The sequence below is a fragment of the Mustelus asterias genome, chromosome 25 (genome assembly GCF_964213995.1).
Source record: "Mustelus asterias chromosome 25, sMusAst1.hap1.1, whole genome shotgun sequence".
In the NCBI taxonomy this organism is placed as follows: domain Eukaryota; kingdom Metazoa; phylum Chordata; class Chondrichthyes; order Carcharhiniformes; family Triakidae; genus Mustelus; species Mustelus asterias.
Genome location: NC_135825.1, coordinates 45,714,396 through 45,738,018, shown reverse-complemented (window position 1 = coordinate 45,738,018; position 23,623 = coordinate 45,714,396).

The following is a 23,623-nucleotide window of genomic DNA, read 5'->3' as shown; positions in this document are numbered from 1 at the left end:
ATCCTGTAGGAAAATGCCAAATTTGTAGTCTCAGCTTGTCTCTTCAACATTGCCACAAATTGCACGAAGGATTCATTTTCCAATTTCATTCTCTTATAAGTGCTATCATAAGTGGCTTCAGGGCATAATGATTCCTTAGTACTTTGCACAACTTTGCTAGAGGTTTCTTAGTTGTATGAGGCTTCTTAACGTTTTACTCCCCATAGTACTTAAGAAAACTGCTACTGCAAGTTCTTCACCTACCTTATTTGTCTTTAAATAAGAGTGGAAATTTCCATGTATAGCGTCTAGCCCCATTGCCCCAAACTGGTCCGCCATTTTATGTTTCTGTTGGTGGGAGTTCTTCCTGCCTTCGTGTTCTGTAGCCAATTTCTTTGCACTTTTGCCGGTCTTCATGCACTTCGCGCAGCTGCTCCCTCGCCAACTGTGCTCGTCCACTCTTCCCGTCAGCTGCAGCCTGAGTCCCCTCATGACCACTTTATGGCTGAGAAATCCCTCTCCTATACCTGGCCTTCGACTGTAGACCAAGTCCCCATACAACCACTGCCTTCAGCTTTCCCAGCAAGTACCTCTTTTGCTTCGTCAAATACAGTCTGAGGCCCCACGTGACTGCTTGTCTTGATGCCTAGGTTTGTTTCCTCAAGTCTATCCCAGTACCTCAGTGATTCAGTGCCAGCCAGAACTAGTTATGGGGAACAATGAAGTGGCGGAGGAACTGAATAGATACTTTGCACCAGTCTTCACAGTAGAGGACCCCAGTAACGTACCAAAAATTCAGGAGAGTCAGGAGCAGAGGTAAGTCTGGTGGCCATTACTAAGGAGAAGGTGCTAGGGAAGCAGAAATGTCTGAAGGTGGATAAATTACCTGGACCAGATGGACTACAATCCACAGTTCTGAAGGAGATAGCTGAAGAGATTGTGGAAGCATTAGTGGTGATGTTTCAGGAATCACTGGAGTCAGGGTGGGTCCCGGAAGATTGGAAAATCATTAACGTAACACGCTTGTTTAAGAAGGGAGGGAGGCAAAAGACGAGAAATTACAGGCCCTTTTACCCTGAAAGGGAACAAACAAAATGGGGGTGATCTTACCAGCTCATCACGCCAGTCGATCGGCATGGCCGTTAAGATCGCAAAAGAGGCAAAGAACCAGCTTTGCATTCGGTTTCTCACCTCTCATGATCTTACCGGCTCTGGATGCCCCTCTCACCTTAAAACTATGCCCTCTAGTTTTAGACTCCCCTACCTTTGGGAAAAGATATTGACTATCTAGCTGATCTATGCCCTTCATTATTTTATAGACCTCAAAGATCACCCCTCAGCCTTCTACACTCCAGAGACAAAGGTCCCAGTCTATCCAGCCTCTCCTTAGTAGTCAAACCATCAAGTCCCGGTAGCATCCTAATAAATCTTTTTTGCACTCTTTCTAGTTTAATAATATCCTTTCTATAATAGGGTGACCAGAATTGTACACAGTATTCCAAGTGTGGCCTTCCTAATGTCTTGTACAACTTCAACAAGACGTCCCAACTCCTGTATTCAATGTTCTGATCAATGAAACCAAGCATGCCAAATGCCTTCTTCACCACTCTGTCCACCTGTGACTCCACTTTCAAGGAGCTATGAACCTGTACCCCTAGATCTCTTTGCTCTGTAACTCTCCCCAATGCCCTACCATTAACTGAGTAAGTCCTGCCTTGGTTCAGTCTACCAAAATGCATCACCTCACATTTATCTAAATTAAACTCCATCTAACTTAAATGTTATTAGTGAGCCCAGGACGCAATCTTCCGGGTTCACTTAGCTCTCCGAAATCGCCGGTGGAGATTCACACTGTTGAGGATCACATATGATTCCCACCAATGAGGGCCTGACTTGGCCTTGTCGGTGGGACTGAAGGCCATTGAAGCATCCCAGGTGGTCGGGGGGGGGCGGGGGGGGGAGGGTTGTGCCCCTTGGACAGACTGGGACCCTGGCAGTGCCAGCCTGGCACTCTAGCACTGCTCACCAGTACCAGGCAGTGCTGAAGGGCAGAGCCGAAGGTGAGGCATGATGGGGCAGGACCTAAGGGGAGGTAGGCAGGGAGGGGGAGCTGTGCAATCTGCAATCAGGGACCTGTGGGGGGAGGGGTTGGGGGGGGGGGGTATCGGGGCTGCATCGGCCATGGGTGGGGGGTATTGGGGTGGTATCTGGGGTGGGGGGGTGATTGGTCGGGGAGGCCAGCGATTGGGGGGAATGGTGAGTAATATCCAGGGGGAATAGCAGATCTCTGTTCTGTGTACACTTGTACACAGAACACTGAGAGGTCTGCACATGCGCAATGGCACACTCTAGCTGTGATCAGTTGGTTTCACAGCGAGAATAGACTCCTTCCACTCCCCCTATTGGCGTGAATCATACTTTGCCTCTTGTTTTGCACTAAGTGGCATACGATCGTGTCTGAAAAAGCAATCGGGATGGGGAGATGATGAAATATGAGGGTGAGCTAGTCAGTAATATAAAAGAAGATTCCAAAAGGTGTTTTTTAGACATATAAAGGGTAAGAGCGAAGCAAGAGTGGACATCGACAGCTGCAAAATGACGCTGGAGAACTAGTAATGGGGAATAAAGAAATAGCAGGGGAATTGAATAGGTACTTTGTGCCAGTCTTCACAATGGAGGACACCAGTAATGTACCAAAAATTTAAAAGAGTCAGGGCAGAGGTGAGTGTGGTGGCCATTACAAGCAGAAGGTGTTAGGGAAGCTGAAAGGTCTTAAGGTGGATAAATGACCTAGACCAGATGGACTAGATTCCACAGCTCTGAAGGAGATAATTGAACAGATTGTGGAAACATTAGGGAATCACTGGAGTCAGGGTGGGTTCCAGAAGACTGGAAAATCATTAATGTAATATCCTTGTTTAAGAAGGGAGGCAAAAGATGGGAAATTACAGGCCAATTAGCCTGACCTCGGTCGTTGGTAAGATTTTAGAGTATTATAAAGGATGAGAGGTGGGATTTTCCGGCCGCGCTCACTCCGAAACTGGAAAATCCCGCCCAAGGTCAAAGGACCTTTCCATGGTCCGTCCCCCTCGCCTGCTATGATTCCTGTGGCGGCCGGACCGGGAAAACTTTCCTCAAGGTTTCAGGATACTTGGAAGTGCATGGTAAAATAGGGTGAAGTCAGCATTGTTTCATCAAGGGGAGATCATGCCTGACAAATCTGTTAGAATCCTTTGAGAAGATAATGAGCATGTTAAGCAAAGGAGAGCCGGTGGAAATTATCAACTTGGATTTCCAGAAGGCCTTTGACAAGGTGCCGCACAGGAGGCAGCTGAATGAGATGAGAGCCAAGATACTAGCATGGATAGAAGATTGACTGACTGGCAGAAGGCTGAAAGTGGGGATAAAGGGGTCCTCTTCAGGATAGCAGCTGGTGACTAGTAGAGTTCTGCAGGGATCCGTGTTGGGACTACAACTTTTCACTTTATACATCAATTGTCTCGATTAAGGAATTGAAAGCATTGTGACTAAGTTTGCAGATGGTACAAAGATAGGTGGAAGGATAGGTCATATTGAGGAGACTGCAGAAGGACTTAGACAACTGGAATACAACACAGGAAAAAGTGAGGTTATGCACTTTGGTAGAAAAGGTAGAGGCGTAGATGGAGGGCCCAATTCTACCATCCCGACGCACATGTTTTTTGGTGCATCAGGATGGGAGAATTGCATGTTGGCGATTTTGCAGGATTGACGCATACTTCCCAACAGGAATGCAGTCGGGACCGTGCTGGAAACCGGCGGGAAGAGAGCTAAGTAATTTACATCTATTTTTAATGTATTTTAAATATGATTATCGGGCCCTGACAGAATTCTCCGGGCCCAATAGCATCTCCCACCCCTCCAGGAGTATTTCACGGGAGTGGGGCCAAGGGGGCAGGGCCGAGGGGGTACAAGGGGGTGGGGCCTATGGGGCAGGGCCTGGGGACGTGGCGGGGACAAGAGGCAGACCCATTGTGGGTGGGGCCAAGGGGGCAGAGCCTATTGTGGGCGGGACTTATGGGGCAATCAGTGGGGGTGGAGGGTGCCGCTGCCACTCTGCATTGGGATCGGGGGGGGCAGGGGGGGGTCGGGGAGTCTGCCTCCCAAGAGGTGGTATGCCTGCCATGGTGGGGGCGGGGGGTCAGCGCAAGGGTGGGGTGGTCGCCACTGCTGAGGGGGTGGAGGCCACGATCGGGCTAGGATTGGGCCATGGGGGGCGTGGAGGGGCAGCACTGCCAGGCTCCCAGGCTGGCCAACGATTGAGCTGGCCAGCAAATGGGAGGCTGACAGTTTGGGGCCACTGCACATTCGCAGAGGCCTGGAACTGTCAGACTCTGGCATGAATAGCCCCCCACCCCCCCCCCCCGCCCCCCCACCACCCCCCCCCCCCCCCACCTGCCACCCCCACCCCGAGCTTTTAATGATATTAACGATTGTGACTTCTGCATTGCACAGAATGTGGGAGATTAGAATCTGAAGTTGAATTGAAAAAAACAGTCGTGATTTACGTCAGTTTTCTCGCCAATTCAGCACTTTTGGGAGAATCGTCCACCCGTATTTTCTAAATGGGGAGAGAATTCAGAAATTGGAAGAGCAAAGGAACTTGGCAGTCCTAGCTCAGGATTCTCTTAAGGTTAGCTTGTGGGTTGAGTTGGTAGTTAGGAAGGCAAATGCAATATTAGCATTCATTTCAAGAGGACTAGAATACAAAAGCAGGGATGTACTGTTGAGGCTTTATAAGGCTCTGGTCAGACCACATTTGGAATATTGTGAGCAGTTTTGGGCCCCGTATCTAAGGAAGGATGTAATGGCCTTGGAGAGGATCCAGAGGAGGTTCATGAGAATGATCCTGGGAATGAAAGGCTTGACGTATGAGGATCATTTGAGGGCTCTGGGTCTGTACTCAGTGTAGTTCAGAAGGATGAAGGGGAATCTCATTGAAACTTACAGAACACCTGGATAGAGTGGACATGGAAAAGATGTTTCCATTACTAGGAGAGACGAGTGTAGTTTAGAAGGATGGAGGGGAATCTCATTGAAACTTGCAGAATACCTGGATAGGCCTGGATAGAGTGGACATGGAGAAGATGTTTCCATTACTAGGAGAGACGAGACTCCGAGGACACAGCCTCAGAATAAAGGGACAACTCTTTAGAACCAAGATGAGGAGGAATTTCTTCAGCCAGAGGCTGGTGAATTCATTGCCACAGAAGCCTGTGGAGGCCAGTTCATTGAGTATATTTAAGACAGACAGGTAGGTTCTTGATTGGTAGCGGGATCAAAGGTTACAAGGAAAAGGCAGGAAAATGGGGTTGAGAAACATATCAGCCATGATCAATAGGCGAAGCAGACTCGATGGTCCGAATGGCCTAATTCTGCTATATCTTATAATCTTTGAAAGCTCGCTGAAAAAATGTGTGATTCTCTCCTGTTTTCGCACTTCGAATTTTTTTGTTAAGATTGCTCCCCAGCCCCCACCCCCATGTCTTGCACCCCAGAATCAGTTTCTTTTGAACTCAAAACCACTTCTACATTCTGAGATAAAGATCAGCAGGAGTTGGGTTTTGGAATTCTGCTGAGGTGTGACAATCGGTCTTCACTTTCCTATTTCCCCTTTCAAATCTGACACATTTCTGGTGTGGCATTCAGGCTCTCTTTTGGGACTAGGTGATCAAATATAATCCACATAGGAATTTTCCAGAAGGTGGTCATTTTCTATTCTCAACAATATTTGGCTCAATGTCTTTGCTTGTATTTCTTTTAAAAACCTGTGTCTCCCTTTAAAAAGTTCAATATGCCCTGTAAGTAATTTGGGGATGCAATGCACAATTGTGCGAAAACCTTTCTGGTGAAAGCATTAGGGCTGCGGGACAGCATTTGCAACCAGCCTGCCGTCTCCCTGAAGGTCCGTCCCATCTGCCCCCACCACTCCACCAGGGGATTAAGTGGACTATTTCACTGTGGCATACCTCACTCTCCAATGCAGGCCATCCTTGCTGACATCCCAGCCTTTGCACTGCAGGCTTCAGTGCTATTTGGCATACACACGCTTAGATCCCTTACCATATTGAGCAATGGGCACCTGACTACATTTCTCTGCACAGGTCCATGTCATATCTGTGCCTACCTTTGTTGACTTTTCCAGTGTTCCAACACTGAAGCCATGTGTGGCACACTACGTCATACTCACTGACTTGGGCAGTGACCTCTGTCTAGGTTTTTGTGGTCAGTTCGGGTGGCCTTCTCTTGCCATCTCTGGGAATGAGAATTTGCCACCAGGACTCCCAGGCACTCACTGGAGAAATGGAGCGACAGAGTGCCCACCCAAATTGCCCTCCACCTTCCATGAGCACCAGGTACTGAAACCATGACTGTACAAGGACAGTTATTTAAATCATTTCAAACAGCTTCCTCAGCCTGCCCCACAAATACTGGCAGCCTTCAGGGAAGTGCCTCTTCCATTTTTGGACCCCTGTCATTGGACCCCGTGCCTGACTCATTCCCACCCCTGCTGGAAACCCAATTGGCTGTGACCTTTCGCGCTAGTGTATTATCACATAAACAATGGGACCTTGGCCAAGTGCAAGTTTAGCATCCACTTCTGGTGTGATGACTTCTGGTGTACCCAGAGGGTAAAATTCAGTCCCATGTCTAAAGTTTCAGTTAGTTCACATCACAGCAAATTTGCTACTGCCCTATTTTTCAGATTTATTGCTTCCAATCAAATGTAACAGTTAAATTGATTCTTCTTGTAATTCTAGCTGAACTCCATGAAAAAGCAACTAGAAAATAAGAACAGGTGCAGTGAAGAATTGAATCAGGAGGTACAAAACTTTGCTGAATATAAATAATAGAAATGCTGGACAATATAGTGTTTACTAAGTACTAAAAGTGTTCTTAATAATTGGGACAGATTTTTCCAAATACTTTTCGAAAAGTAAAGTTAAGAAATGTACATGGTCATGGAATGTATCTCAGTTTCTTGATTACTAACTATAAGATTTGATTTAATAGTGAAGCAATCTAAGTATTACCAGGCATTTTGGAAGAGTACCTCACTAAATCAAGGAAGTCAACCTGAGTGTCAAAATTGTACGGCATGAGTTTAATGTCAGAAACATTTTCAGCTATTTAGAAGCATTTACAAATCCGATGGAAGCCTGTACAAATTGTTCCTGTAAGAAAGTCACCAATTATTTAGATCAGGTCAGTCCTTCTGTGCTAACAGATATAAAATGGGCACCACTGCAACTTGATGTTCTATTCCTCTGAGCATTTTCTTAAAAATTGACTGCATTTGTATGAAGCATTTATCCTCTCAGTTCTTTATATATTTGAGTATTCATTCAGATATACATTTTATAAGAAAGTGCAGTTTTTAAAAGGTGTGTCCCACATAAGAGATTATCGTACAAGATCAAAGCACATGGGATTGGGGGGAGTGTATTGAGATGGATAGAAAACTGGTTGGCAGAGGGGAAACAAAGAATGAAGAATAAAATAGCACAGGAACAGGCCCTTCGGCCCTACAAGCCTGCGCCGCTCATGTGCCCAACTAGACCATTCGTTTGTATCCCTCTATTCCCAGTCTGTTCATGTGGCTATCTAGATAAGTCTTAAACGATCCCAGCGTGTCCGCCTCAATCACCTTGCTTGGCAGTGCATTCCAGGCCCCCACCACCCTCTGTGTAAAATACAACCCCCTGACATCTGTGTTGAACCTTGCCCCCCCCCCACCTTGAACCCGTGACCCCTTGTGTTCGTCACCTCCGACCTGGGAAAAAGCTTCCCACCGTTCACCCTATCTATGCCCTTCATAATTTTATACACCTCTATTAGGTCGCCCCTCATCCTCCGTCTTTCCAGGGAGAACAACCCCACTTTACCCAATCTCTCCTCATAGCTAAGACCCTCCATACAGGCAACATCCTGGTAAACCTTTTCTGTACTCTCTCCAAAGCCTCCACGTCCTTCTGGTAGTGTGGCGACCAAAACTGGACGCAGTATTCCAAATGTGGCCTAACCAACGTTCTATGCAGCTGCAACATCATATGCCAACTTTTATATTCTATGCCCCGTCCAATGAAGGCAAGCATGCCATATGCCTTCTTGACCACCCTCTCCACCTGTGCTGTCACCTTTAAGGATCTGTGGACTTGTACACCCAGGTCCCTCTGTGTGTCTGTACTCCTGATGGTTCTGCCATTTACCATATAGCTCCCCCTTACATTAGATCTACCGAAATGCATCACTTCGCATTTATCTGGATTAAATTCCATCTGCCATTTCTCCGCCCAATGTTCCAGCCTATCTATATCCTGCTGTATTCTCTGACAATGTTCATCACTATCCGCAACTCCAGCAATCTTTGTGTCGTCTGCAAACTTACTGATCACACCAGCTACATCTTCCTCCAAATCATTCATATATATATCACAAACAGCAGAGGTCCCAGCCCTGTGGAACACCACTAGTCACAGACCTCCAACTGGAAAAAGACCCCTCCACTGTTACCCTCTGTCTTCTATGGCTAAGCCAGTTCTCCACCCATCTAGCTAGCTCACCTTTTATCCCGTGAGATTTAACCTTTTGCACCAGCCTGCCATGAGGGACCTTTTCAAACGCTTTACTAAAATCCATATAGACGACATCCACGGCCCTTCCCTCGTCAATCGTTTTTGTCACCTCCTCAAAAAACTCAACCAAATTTGTGAGACATGACCTCCCTCGTACAAAACCATGCTGTCTATCGCTAATGAGATTATTCAGTTCTAAATGCGCATATATCCTATCTCTAAGAATCTTCTCCAACAATTTCGCTACCACGGGCGTCAAGCTCACTGGCCTATAATTACCTGGGTTATCCTTGCTACCCTTCATAAATAATGGGACCACATTTGCTATCCTCCAATTCTCTGGGACCTCACTTGTGTCCAGTGAAGAGACAAAGATTTCTGTTAGAGGCCCAGCAATTTCATCTCTTGCCTCCCTGAGGAGTCTAGGATAGATGCCATCTGGCCCTGGGGATTTGTCTGTCTTAATGTTTCCTAAAAAACCTAACACTCCCTCCCTTGTAACTGAGATTTTTTCTAACGGGTCAACACATCTCTTTGAGACACTACCAGTCAACATGTCCCTCTTCTTTCTGAATACTGATGCAAAGTATTCGTTTAGGATCTCTCCTACTTCCTTTGGTTCTAAGCATAATTCCCCTCCTTTGTCTCTGAGAGGTCCGATTCTTTCCCTAACAACCCTCTTGATCCTAACGTATGTATAAAATGCCTTAGGATTCTCCTTAATCCTGTCTGCCAAGGACATTTCGTAGTAGGAAACTAGAGTAGGAACTAATGGGTCTTTTTCAAATTGGCAGGCAGTAACTAGTGGGGTGCCACAGGGATTGGTGCTGGGACCCCAGCTATTCACAATATTTGTGATTTGGATAAGGGAACAAAATGTAACATCTCAAAGTTTGCAGATGATACCAAGTTGGGTGGGAAGGTGAACTGTGACGAGAATGCAGAGATCCTTCAGAATGATCTGGATAGGTTGGGTGAGTGGGCAAATCAATGGCAGATGCAGGATAATTTGGATAAATGTGAGGTTATTCACTTTGGAAGCAAACACAAGAAGGCAGATTACTACCTGAATGGCTGTAAATTGGTAGAGGGGAGTGTGCAGTGGGACCTGGGTGTCCTTGTGCACCAGTCACTGGAGGTAAGCATGCAGGTGCAGCAGGTGGTATTGAAGGCAAATGGCATGTTGGTCTTCATTGCGAGAGGTTTCGAGTCCAGGAGCAGGTATGTGTTGTTGCAATTATGCAGGGCCTTGGTGAGGTCATGCCTACAGTATTGTGTGCAGTTTTGGTCTCCTTTTCTGAGGAAGGATGTTCTTGCTCCAGAGAAAGTGCAGCTAAAGTTTAACAGGCTGATTCCGGGGATGGTGGGACTGATGTATGAGGAGAGATTGACGAGGTTATGATTGTTTTCTCTGGAGTTCAGGCAAATGAGGGGAGATCTCATAGAGACTTATAAAAGTCTAACAGGACTAGACAGGGTAGATGCAGGGAGGATGTCCCCCAAGGTTGGGGGAGTCCAGAACCAAGGGTCACAGTCTAAAGATTCAGGGTAGACCATTTGGGACAGAGGCGAGGAGACATTTCTTCACCCAAAGAGCGGTGAGCCTATGGAACTCATTACCACCAGGAAGTAATTGATGCAAAACATTGAATGTATTCAAGAGGCGGCTGGATATAGCACTTGGGCGAATGGGATGAAAGGTTATGGGGAAAAAGCAGGATTAGGCCATTGAGTTGGATGATCAGCCATGATTGTGATGAATGGCAGAGCAGGCTCAAAGGGCCAAATGGCCTCCTCCTGCTCCTATCTTCTATGTTTCTATGTTTGTTACTGTATGTAATCTTGTTGCAATTATGAGATATCTGCTTCAACATTATTCTTGGCATATTATTACTGTAGTCAGAACAGAACAGGACAACTGTCATACTGATTGTTGCAAGTTTAAAGCACCAAGCAAATATTTCAGTATTGGATTTTATCACACTCTTATGGCCACCTGATTTAAAAGATGAAGCCAGAAAGTTCCACTCTTAATTTTTTTTCCAATCTCCACCTGTCCTGGGGGAGCCGTCACTCAGTCACTCCATGTAATTCACTTCCAATTTTAACCTGGCTTTCACTCACTTTATGTGATTGGGAGATCTAGAGTGTCCCCCCAGTAGCTGCTGTTCCCATGTGCAGCCTGTGCTGGGCCTTCTTCCTGCTGCTGCCCTCAGCGCAGGATGGTTACTCAGCTTTGACCTAAGCACAGCCCCTGGCTTGCCTTCAAGTTCTGACCCTAGGTTTGGAGACTTGGGAGGGAAGATTCCTGGTGGCCATGGTCACAGCCACAATCTGCCCTTGGCAACACCCTTTAGGAATGCTCGGCAGTCCGGTGCTGCCCAACTGTCCAGTGGTGGAAAAAATGTTGCTCCCCAGCTCCAGGATCTGAGCTCCTGGGACCTGAGCTCCTATCCCATGGATAGGTAACTCGCCTTTCCCTGACAGTGCAAATTCAAATGGCACCTACAGATGAGCCAAATCTGCACAGTCAGCAGGGGCACTGGCTACAACAAGGAGCCGAGTGCGCGCAAGGTGGAAAAATTCAGATATTTGGGAAGGGTGGAGAAGTTGAAGGGGATGAATGAATGGAACTAGGTAGAGAGAGAGAAGGAAGCACTGTGAGTAATGATAGGAAGGGAGTCGAGGGATGGAGGTTGCCAGGAAGGAAGTGGAGTGGAGTCAGGAGAGCAAGGGGTTGAACATAGGATCTACCCCACACTCAAGAATACACCAGCAAACATACCAGGGTTTGCTTGTTGTGCTCCCTGTGCCCACTGTAGAGTTAATACCAACAATGGAAGAATGAGACCCTTAGTGAGTGTTAATTGTCCACTTAAGAACCTCATTTGGCCATTGGGCAGGATGGTCATCCACATGCCTTTCGGAAACAGATTTAATCATGGGGGAGATGGCTGGGTCGCCACGCACATGTCTGATTAAATAGACCCCTTACCACCAATCCCACCACATGGATGTTGTGGTATTATTTTAACAGAGAATATGCTAATTAATGAGTAGTCAGGACATAAACCGTGTGGCCTGCAGGCATTGTTCAGAGGGCCTTTCATTTTTAGCGAGCAGCATGCAATGTGAAGGGGTTGCAGCTATATTTTCATAACAACAGCTGTTGAATCTTTATCTGGTTAGTCTGACATCGGTGGTGGGAAAAATGCTGGAGTCAATTATTAAGGATGTAATAACTGAGCATTTGGAAAGCAGTGATTAGCATGGATTCACTAAAGGGAAATCGTGCTTGACAAATCTTCAGGAATTTTTTGAGGATGTGACCAGTAGAGTGGACAAGAGTGGATGTTGTGTATCTGGACTTTCAAAGGGTTTTTGACGAGGTCCCACACAAGAGATTAGTGAGCAGAATTAAAGCTCCTGGTATTGGGGGTATGTATTGATGTGGATAGAGAACTGGTTGGCAGACAGGAAGCAGAGAGTGGGAATAAATGAATCCTTTGCAGAATGGCAGGCAGTGCCAAGTGGGGTACCGCAGGGTTCAGTGCTAGGACCCTAGCTATTCACAATATACATTAATGATTTGGACAAAGGAATTGAATGCAATATCTTCAAATTTGCAGATGACACTAAGCTGGGTGGCACTGTGTGCTGTGGGGAGGACACTAAAAGGTTGCAGGGTGTATTGGACAGGCTGGCCGAATGGGCATACTTGGCAAATGCAATATAATGTGGATAAATATAAGGTTATCCACCTTTGGTGGCAAAAAACAGGAAAGAAGATTATTATCTGAATGGTGACAGTTTAGGAAAAGGGGAAGTGCAACATGTCTTGGGTGTCATGGTGGAACAGTCGCTGAAGGTTGGCATGCAGGTACATCAGGCGTTGAGGAAAGCTAATGGCATGCCTGGTTTCATAGCAAGAGGATTTGAGTATCAGTGACAGTGCAAATTCAAATGGCACCTACAGATGAGCCACATCTGCACAGTCAGCAGGGGCACTGGCTACAACAAGGAGCTGAGTGCGCGCAAGATGGAAAAATTCAGATACTTGGGAACGGTAGGAGTAAGGATGTCTTGCTGCAATTATACAGGGCCTTGGTGAGGCCACACCTTGAGTATTGTGTGCAGTTTTGGTCTCCTAGTCTGAGGAAGGACATTCTTGCAATTAAGGGAGCCCAGCGAGGTTCACCAGATTGATTCCTGGAATGGCAGGACTGACATGTGAAGAGAGACTGGATTGACTGGGCTTGTACTCACTGGAATTTAGAAGAATGAGAGGGGATTGCATAGAAACATGTAAAATTGTGATGGGACTGGACAGGCTAGATGCGGGAAGAATGTTCCTGATGTTGGGGAAGTGCAGAACTAGGGGTCACAGTCTAAGAATAAGGGGTAAGCCAATCAGGACTGAGATGAGGAAGAACTTCTTCACTCAGAGAGTTGTGAACCTGTGGAATTGTCTCCTACAGAAAGCTGTGGGGGCCAGTTCAAGAGGGAGCTGGACGTGGCCCCTGTGGCTAAAAGGATCAATGGGTATGGAGAGAAAGCGGGAGTGGGACACTGAAAGTACATGGTCAGCCATGATCATATTGAATGCAGGCCCCAAGGGCCGAAGGGCCACTCCTGGACCTATTTTATATGTTTTCCAATAAATCTCACTTCTGAGCAATCCTGTACTACAAAGAAAGCTATATTTAGTTTACCAGTGAGATTGGTAAATTTGTATTAAGCAAATATAGAAATATAACATGGTGAGCAGCAATGGTTTCTCTGAGACAAAATTCTGAAGTTCACAGGAGAAACCACAGACAACTGGCCTTATTTTACCATTTTGATTCTAAGTGCTGGACAGACTTGAAACTGGGAGTGTTTCAGATCCGACTTTTAGACCTGTTCTGAGGCGCCCACATGTGCACTCTGCCTGCAAAAATATCAGCGAGTCTGAATCGCGCAGCACAAGCCTTTGGGCAGGGCTTAAGATGCCCGGAACACTGCATCTCTGATTGGCGCCTTAATGCTTCTCCCCTGCTGCATCCCTCCCAGGCCGGACAATGCCTCCCCTTGGCCCCCACAGACATTGCCCCACAATATTACTGACCCCCTTATCCCCACTTCCTCTGCCACCCAGACCGATCATAGGCCCCTCCCCCCCTTCCCCCCAACTGATCTCAGGCAAAGTGACCCATGCTCCCCCTCCCCCCCCCACCGATCTCAGGCAGAGTGGCAGCGGATGCGGTGGTAAAGGGGGAAGTGCCGGTAAAGTTGGGCGTGCAGCCCATTAAGTCAATTTAAATGCATGCAAATGCATTTAAATTGCCATCGCGCCCACTGTGGTCCTGACCACAGCCATTTTCGGGCCTTGGTAAAGGGGGAACTGGCGCGGAGGTCGGCGTGGATCACTCTACTCGCTTCACGCCCGACTTTACCAAGATTTGTGCCCAAAAACTGGCCCAACGTGATGGTAAAATCGAGCCCAACATTTTCTGTCACACAAAGGCTGCATACGCATTGAAGACCATGGGAGTCCCTCTTTTGAGACAGACAGTGTCTCAAAATCAGTAAATACCTCATTTGTGGGGTAACTGGATTGGTGTAGAATTGGGCAGTCCATTTTAAGTTGGACAGAATAAGCTATTTGCCTGTGGATGCCATTGTTATGCAAGAGACAGAAAGCATGCACAACAGAAAAAAACCTGATCTGCTCTTCTACACTCTCTCCAATGCTTCCACATCCTTCCTGAAATGTAGCACCCAGTACAGTAACATACTGTAGCTGAGGTCTAACAAGTGTCTTATACAAGCTCAGCATTACCTCCTTACTCTTGTACTGCATGCTGCTATTAATAAACCCTCAGATCTCCAGACAAAAAAAACAAAAGGGGGAGAGAAAAATAAAATAGTTCAGAAGCTGCATTGCTTAATTTCCCAATGAAGCAAAGAGCTACAAATCCCCTACAATTGACAGCATTCATAAAAGGCAGGAACCAGCAGGAAGATGACCACTAAATTCTCAGAAAGAACTTGAAGTCCACAGGTATCCTATTCAAATTTTAGCTTTTCAAACAAAGGCTGGAGTTGTGCTTTTTAGATTTATTCATCACAGAACTGGATAAGCAAGTGGTGAAAATGAGGATAGCTGTTGGGAATGAGGGGTTGCACATTCAACACTTGGGGCTTGTCTGAGGGGGATCAGAAGGATCCTGACACGTTATGGAAAATGCTGAATAATCAGCTTCTTAGGAATATGAATTTAAGAATACACTGTTTAGAGCTGATGGCCTATAGACAACAGCCACAAGAATCAGTTTATCAGTACATGCCATGATAATAGCAAGGATCACAGAGTTGTTATGGTGCAGAAGGAGGCCATTAGACCTATTGTGTCTGCTCAAATTATCATCTAATGCCCTCTTGAATACCTCAACGGAACCTGCCCCCACCACATTTCCAGGCAGTGCATTCCAGAACTGAACCACTCGCTGTGTACAAGTTTTTTCTCACATCGCATTTGCTTCTTTTGCAAATCACTTGTGCCCTTTTGTTCTCGGCCCTTATGAGCAACAACAGTTTCTCCCTATCTAATCTGTCCAAACCCTCATGATTTAGAACACCTCCACCAAATCTCCTCCCAGCCCTCTCCTCTCCAAGGAGAACAGTCCCAACTTTTTTAACCTTCCTTACAACTGAAGATTCTCATCCCTGAACCATTCATGCAAACCTCTTCTGCACTGCAATGCATTCACATCCTTCCTAAAGTGTGGTGCCCAGATCTGTACACAATATTCAGCTAAAGTCTAACTAGTGTCTTGTATAAGTTCAACGTAATCGTCTTGTTTTTGTACTCCATGCGAATATTAATAAACCCTGAAGTACCGTATGGTTTATTAACTATTCTTTCCACCTGTCCTACCACTTTTAAGTTTTAAAGTTTTTAAAGTTTTATTTATTCACGTCACAAGTAGGCTTACATTAACACTGCAATGAAGTTACTGTGAGAATCCCCTTTTAATGATTTAGGTGCATATATACCCAGATCAATATAATTTAAAAGCAAAATCGCTAAGGTAGGGACATGTTCGGCACAACTTTGTGGGCTGAAGGGCCTGTATTGTGCTGTAGTTTTCCTATGTTTCTAAGTTTCTAAAATACTGCGGCTGCTGGAATCTGAAACAAAAACAGCAAATACTGGAAAATCTCAGCAGGTCTGACAGCATCTGTGAACAGAGCCAACGTTTCAAGTCTGAATGATGAAGGGTCATATAAACTCGAAACATTTGCTGTGTAGGGGGTCTTTTACTCCATTCTTGGATGTGTGTGTCTCTCTTGCAGGTGGAAGAAATGGCCGAAGTATCATCTTGGGATGACTTTGCAGGAGAGAAAGTGAGCCACTGTTTACGCCTGACCAGTGAACCCACTTGTGTAGAGGCATTTTTGAGGTGCCTGAACACCTACGGTTCCAGATTTCGGAATTATGTTCTAGCTCTGTGGTCCACCAGAATGAAAAGAGAGATGAGTGGGTGACACAAAAGGCCAAATTTTATTCAGGAAGGAATGAAATTAACCAGACCTGTCAACATGCATACACAACCAGTGTATGCTATGGAAAGAAGAGACTATAATGACAGAATGGATATTTTTAGGTTTACACAATTTTAAACAATTCCCAACCAACCTTCCTCAGCACTTGGCTAATTGGAGATTTCTGGAGACTGTAGATTATACTCACCACTCCTGGGATCAAAGAGGCAGTGTTGTCTTTAAGAACAGGTCAGGGCTGTCTTGCTTTCACCTTGGTCATGTGGTCAGGTAGGTATAAAAATCTTTGCTGTCCAACCCAGGCCTTCAGTCTGGGGTTGTGTCCGAAAATGCAGTTTCTTGTGTCTTGGATCTTTGCTGGTAAATACTCGTTGAATTTCTTTCTTTGGTGGTTGAAGAGTAATTTTAGAATCTTTTCAGTTGTTGGAGCCAACTGCGGCTCAGTCAAGGTTAGTTTGTTCTGCTTGGAGAAGAGTCCCTGGCTGTAGTTGTGGAGAAGTGAACAACTCGTGTGTTCTGGCTTAAAGAATCTCCTGCTCTTTGTCTTAATCCAGTTTTAAAAAGATGCAGCCTTTGAATTTCTGGCAGGCTTCTCCCAAAGGTCAGTTGAATTTTGATGCATGCTTGGAGCTGATGAGGTGCGAAATGGTTTTTGATGGACCTCAGGAGGTGTTGATCGCTTTCCCATCGAGATGGTTTTGCAAGACACAGCCTGGGCCCAAACCTGTTGGATTTCACAGACAACTTGGAGTCTATAATGTGTACTGCCCATAGATGTTGTAATGGGTAGCATATTTGTAACCCCCTGCTGACCACTATATGGGGCTACTATTTAAATATTCAATCAACAGGATCCCGAATTCCTAGCGGTTGATGTTGATTTGGCTAATTCCCTGTTTACCCATAAATGTCAGTACTGTAATCGGAATATCAAAAATAAATTTAATAACAAATATAATTAACAGACATAAAACAGTGAGCTCTGATCTATAACTGTTGGGGCCCATCTGTTGGTGCACACATGGGGAAACTCATCCTCAGTAACACACTTGTAGATACTGTTCCAGTTGGATTGTATAGTCCCCACCAATTACTCACGACACACACACAGTCCAGAAGAGACACACGTGTGGAAGATAAGGCCGCAGGAGGCAGAGGTGCCTCGAGCTATCCGTGCAGCAACGCAGGTCCAGTGCGCTGAAGGCTGTCCTCCTCGGCAGTAATGAAAAGAACAGGCAGGAGAACGCCTGGCTGCCTCTCACTCCAAACCGAATTCTCCAAAGCTCCTTTTCAAAACGTGGCTATCTCTCTCTGCAAACTCCCTGCCTTATTCCGCAGCTGCTTCACTTCCTGGCGCCTTTTTTTTTCTTCCCGCCCCCAGAGCAATCCGATTGGCCCAGCCCACATCACTCAACAAACAGCATCCTGTTCAGCAAACAGGACACTGAAACCTACAAGGGACAAAGAACACTTGTAAATGTCTTCTCCACAAATCCCCATTTTTCTCAGTCCCTTACATATTTAACCAGGTCTAGCAGGGACTGTTTTTGCATAACTAGCAGGCTAGTTTTGCCATGACTCATCGTCCTTTGTCTGCTCAAGCAACTCCTAGATGGGTTTGATAAAGCTGTGTATTTCTTTGTCTGTTGATATCTTGTTTGCAGCCATTTTAAGTCCATGTGTTTTGAAACACAGAATTTTAAGTTTGTCCATATTTCACATATTGTATTAATGGCCATTAAAAAGGTGGATTTTCCTCATCTTACAGCTGTATATACCCAGGTCCCTCTGTTCCTGAATACCCTTCAGAATTGTACCTCATAGTTTATCTTATCTATCCATGTTCTTCCTACCAAAATGAATCACTCACACTTCTCCACATTGAACTTTATCTAACCACTAACCTGTTTAAGTTCTACTGTCCTCCTCAGTTTATAATGTTTTTAAGTTTTGTATCATCCACAAACTTTGAAATTGTACCCTGCACACCAAGATTTAGATCATTAACATATGTCAAGAAAAGCAAGGGCCCCAATACTGACCTTTGGGGCCCCAGGGGAACTCTACTGCAATCTCTTCTCCAGTCTGAAAGAATATCCATGAACTATTATTTGCTGTTTCCTATAACTCAGGCCAATTTTGTATCCACATTGCTATTGTCCCTTCTGTAGTATGAGCTATAACTTTTCTCACAAGTCTATTGTGTAGCACCGTATCGAATGCCTTTTAGAATCCATGTACGCCAAATAATCAGCATTACTCTCATCAATCCTTTTTGTTACAATGGGCCACCCATTAATTGTATTGGTCCATTGACATTTGTTAGGGTCGTGGACCAGAACCCCAAGGTATATTATGAAGCCAGACTAGATTCCAACAATATTTCTATTTTGGCATAAATGTGAGGATAGGATGCTTTGCTCCAGGAGTGATTCCACAGACAAATTAGAGATATTTTATCAAAACAAGCTTTATTCATAACACAGTTTAAATAGAACCCGGGTGCTCTGGTTTCTTCCCACAGTCCAAATATGTGCAGGTTAGGTGGATTGGCCATGCTAAATTGCCCTTGAGTGTCCAAATATATATAGGTTAGGAGGATTAGCGGGGTAAATACATGGGGTTAGTGGATGGGATGCTCTGTGTCGGAGAGTCGAGCAGCCTCAATGAGCCGAATGGCCTCCTTCTGCACTGTAGGGATTCTATGATTCTATTCAATTACATATCGTGTGCCTGCCGAAAAAGAGGATTTTAAAACAATCCCCTTAAACTTAAAATGTACCAATAACACATGTCATCACACATTGAAATGCAACGATGGATGGAAACCATGAATATTCTACCTGGTGGACACGGGCAGACCAGCATAGCGGGGTCACAATTTAACATTGTGATCATACACAAGATCACAAATACATCAACAGCAGAAAAGGCCAACAATAATCACATTTAGTCAGTCCATGGCCTACGACGGAGAGACAGATTTGACATCATAGGGAACTTCAGAGGTGATGTTTTACTATACCATTGATAGACTCTTCTGTAAAGTGTGGTATGCACATACAGGAGAAGCAAAAGAATGGGTTGGGTGACATTGAGCATAATAGTATTATCACTCATGTGCATCAGCACATTGACTCGTGCAGTTTCATCACATACATATTGAAAAAAGATGACATAATCCAGGTACAGGATATGTTTAGACTCGAGGTGTCTAAATTCTGCTCTAAAGAGGTGCTTAAGATTCCAACATTAGATGAATGGAATCCCAAATTCCCAGGAGCAAGGTTTTTCTCCAAGTGGGACACCAAACACATATATTGATCAGTTCACTTGGTGGAGATATCACAAGAAATCACTACTTTGAAGACAAAGAGTCAGCGGGAAATAGAGGAGAAAATATGTAGACAGTTTAGAGAGGTGTGTAAGAGTAATAATTGGGTAATTGTACTAGGGGATTTCAACTTTCCCAACATAAATTGCGATAGTCATAGTGTTAAAGGTTTGGAGGAGGTGGATTTCTTGAAGTTTATCCAGGGGAGTTTTTTTATCACTATGTAGAAGGCCCGACAAGGAATGGCACAGGAATCAAGTTGGACAATTGTTCAATGTGGCCGTGGGAGAGCATTTTAGTGATAACGACCACAACACGGTACAGTTCACATTTGTTATGGACAAGGAGAAAGCTGGCTCTGGATTGGGGGGAAGGCAGACTTTATTAAAATAAGGCAGAATTTGACCAAAGTTGACTGGGAACAGCTCCTTGCAGGTAAGTACAGTGGCGGGGGGGGGGGTGGGGGGGGGGGGGGGGTCAGGGGGAGCATTCAAAAAGGAGCTGAAGAATGAATAACTCCTCAAAGGCAGCTATCTCTTCACCAGGTTCACTTTATTTACAAACTTATCTCCAATCCTAAGAATGCTTCAGGTACAAAGTCAAAATCTGGAGTGCCAGTAGCCCTGATACTCCTCATTATATACACAATCTCAATCAGAGAGCTCATAACAAAGAAAATTACAGCACAGGAACAGGCCCTTCGGCCTTCCAAGCCTGCACCGACCGTGCTGCCCGACTGAACTAAAACCCCCTACCCTTCGGAGAACCATATCCCTCCATTCCCATCCTATTCATGTATTTTCCAGACGTCCCTTAAAACTCACTATCGTATCTGCATCCACTACCTCCCCTGGCAGTGAGTTCCAGGCACCCATCACTCTGTGTAAAAAAACTTGCCATCGTACATCTCCTTTAAACTTTGCCCCTTGCACCTTAAACCTATGCCCCCTAGTAATTGATTCTTCCACCCTAGGAAAAAGATTTTGACTATCCACTCTGTCCATGCACCTCATAATCTTGTAGACTTCTTTCAGGTCGCCCCTCAACCTCCGTCGTTCCAGTGAGAGCAAACCAAGTTTCTCCAAACTCTCCTCATAGCTAATGCCCTCCATACGAGGCAACATCCTGGTAAATCTTTTCTGTACCCTCTCCAAAGCTTCCTGGTAGTGTGGCAATCAGAATTGAACACTATATTCCAAGTGCGGCCGAACTAAGGTTCTATAAAACTGCAACATGACTTGCCAATTTTTAAACTCAATGCTCCGGCCGATGAAGGCAAGCATGCTGTATGTCTTCTTGACTACCTTCTCCACCTGCATTGCTACTTTCAGTGACCTGTGTACCTGTACACCCAGATCTCTCTGCCTATCAATACTCTTAAGGGCTCTGCCATTTACTGTATATTTCCTATCCAAAATGCATAACCTCACATTTGTTCGGATTAAACTCCATCTGCCATCTCTCCGCCCAAGCCTCCAATCGATCTATATCCTGCTGTATCCTCTGATGGTCCTCATCTCTATCTGCAAATCCACCAACCTTTGTGTCGTCCGCAAACTTACTAATCAAACCAGTTACATTTTCCTCCAAATCATTTATATATATTACAAACAGCAAATGTCCCAGCACTGATCCCTGAGGAATGCCACTTGTCATAGCCCTCCATTCAGAAACACACCCTTCCACTGTTATCCTCTGTCTTTTATGACCGAACCAGTTCTATATCCACCTTGCCAGCTCACCTCTGATCCCATGCGACTTCACCTTCTGTACCAGTCTGCCACGAGGGACCTTGTCAAAGGCCTTACTGAAGTCCATGTAGACAACATCCACTGCCCTACCCTCATCAATCATCTTCGTCACTTCCTTGAAAAACTCGATCAAGTTAGTGAGACGTAACCTCCACTTCACAAAACCATGTTGCCTCTCGCTAATACGTCCACTTATTTCCAAGTGCGAGTAAATCCTGTTTCGAAGAATCCTCTCCAATAATTTCCCTACCACTGATGTAAGGCTCATCTGCCTGTAATTACCTGGATTATTCTTGCTACCCTTCTTAAACAAAGGAACAACATTGGCTATTCTCCAATCCTCTGGGACCTCCCCTGCAGCCAGTGAGGATACAAAGATTTCTCTCAATGCTCCAGCAATTTCCTCCCTTACCTCTCTTTGGGGTATTCAGACCCTGGGGACTTGTCTATCTTAATGATTCTCAAGAACCCCAATACCTCCTCCTTTTTGATCACAACATGACTCAAAATATCTACACACCCTTTCCCAGATTCATCATCCACCAAGTCCTTCTCTTTGGTGAATACTGACACAAAGTACTCATTTAATACCTCCTCCATTTCCTCTGGCTCCACGCATAGATTCCCTCCCTTGTCCTTGAGTAGGCCAACCCTTTCCCTGGCTACCCTCTTGTTCTTTATATATGTATAAAAAGCCCTGGGATTTTTCATGACCCCTTTTAGCGGTCCTTACTCCTTGCTTAAGTTTCTTTCAACTTTCCTTGTATTCCACACTTGCTTCGTGTGTTCTCAGCCTCCTAGCCTTGACAAATGCTTCCTTTTTCTCTTTGACTAGGCTCACAATATCTCTCATTATCCAAGGTTCCCAAAACTTGCCATACTTATCTTTAATCCTTACAGGAATGTGCCGGTCCTGAATCCCTATCAACTTACACTTGAAAGCCTCCCACATGCCAGACGTTGGTTTGCCCTAAAACATCTGCCCCCAATCAACTTTCTTCAGTTCCTGCCTAATATTGTTGTGATTAGCCTTCCCCCAGTTTAGCACCTTCACTTGAGGACTACACTTTTCTTTATCCATCAGTACCTTAAAGCTTACTGAATTGTGGTCACTGTTCCCGAACTGCTCCCTACTGAAACGTCGACCACCTGGCTACGCCCATTCGCCAATACCAGGTCCAGTATGGCCCCTTCCCTAGTTGGACTATCTACATACTGTTTCAAGAAGCCCTCCTGGATGCTCCTTACAAACTCTGTCCCATCCATGCCCCAGCACTAAGTGAGTCCCAGTCAATATAGGGGAAGTTAAAATTTCCCACAACAACAACCCTGTTACTTTTACACCTTGCCAAAATCTGCCTACATATCTGTTCCTCTATCTCCCGCTGGCTGTTGGGTGGCCTATAGTAAACCCCCAACATTGTGACTACACCCTTCCTATTCCTGAGCTCTACCCAAGTTGCCTTGCTGTATGAGCCCTCCGAGGTGTCCTCCTGCATACTCCAAGAAGCCCACCTCATGGGCTTCGTTGAAGTCATTATAGGGAGAGGCTTAGTAATAGGACACAAAGGGTGGTGATAGTGTTGTGCCTGCCGCACAGTCTGTTTTAATCCTTATATGGTGGACAAATAACTGCGAGTAGACGTCTTGTTAGTACAACCAATATTTATTTAAGACGCACAATCAATAATCACCCACCCAACCAACAATAAGTTATCTTTACAGAAAATACGAGAGTTCAAGTCCAATACAAGACCTTGACTTAACTTTGCGTGACTGGCAAGTACCCTAGCAGATATTGGCCTTTATCTGTGCGCTGGTCTTGGTCGTCCTCTGCGTAGTCTGGTCCTTTGATCTGGTCTGGCACTCTGGCTCTGGTCTTCCTTCCTTCTCGGGTGTGGTGGCTCTCCTCGTGCTGGTCGTCGCTGGCGATGGTTACCGGTGTTGGAGCTCATCCGTGGGGTCAGAGAGAGAGAGAGAGATTCTTGGTTGTGTATCTGTGGGGTCTGCATTTGAATCAAGGTTCAGGGGTCCTTCATCCTCGTGTCCCAGTCTAATTAATCTACGTGTCTGGTCCCTTATCCATGTGGGGGATGCAGCATCGGGTGTCCCCATCAAAATAACCCGTTGTCGTTTAGTCAGGGCGTCACTGTTGGGTCTGGGGCTGTTAAGGCTTATGTTTATGGGAGAATCCATAATGCTGCGAGGGCCGATATCTGGCAAGTCGCGCCAGTCCTCTAGGGTGCACAAGTCTCTTATGTCTGGGTCGATCAGTACCCCGAGGGACACTTCACGTGTGGACGAGGCTCTGGGCTGTAGTGTGGTAGGGTAAGGGTCTGGTCTGAACTGAAAATGGATGAGAAGGTGTCCGAGGAAATACATTTCCTGGGTGGGGCCAT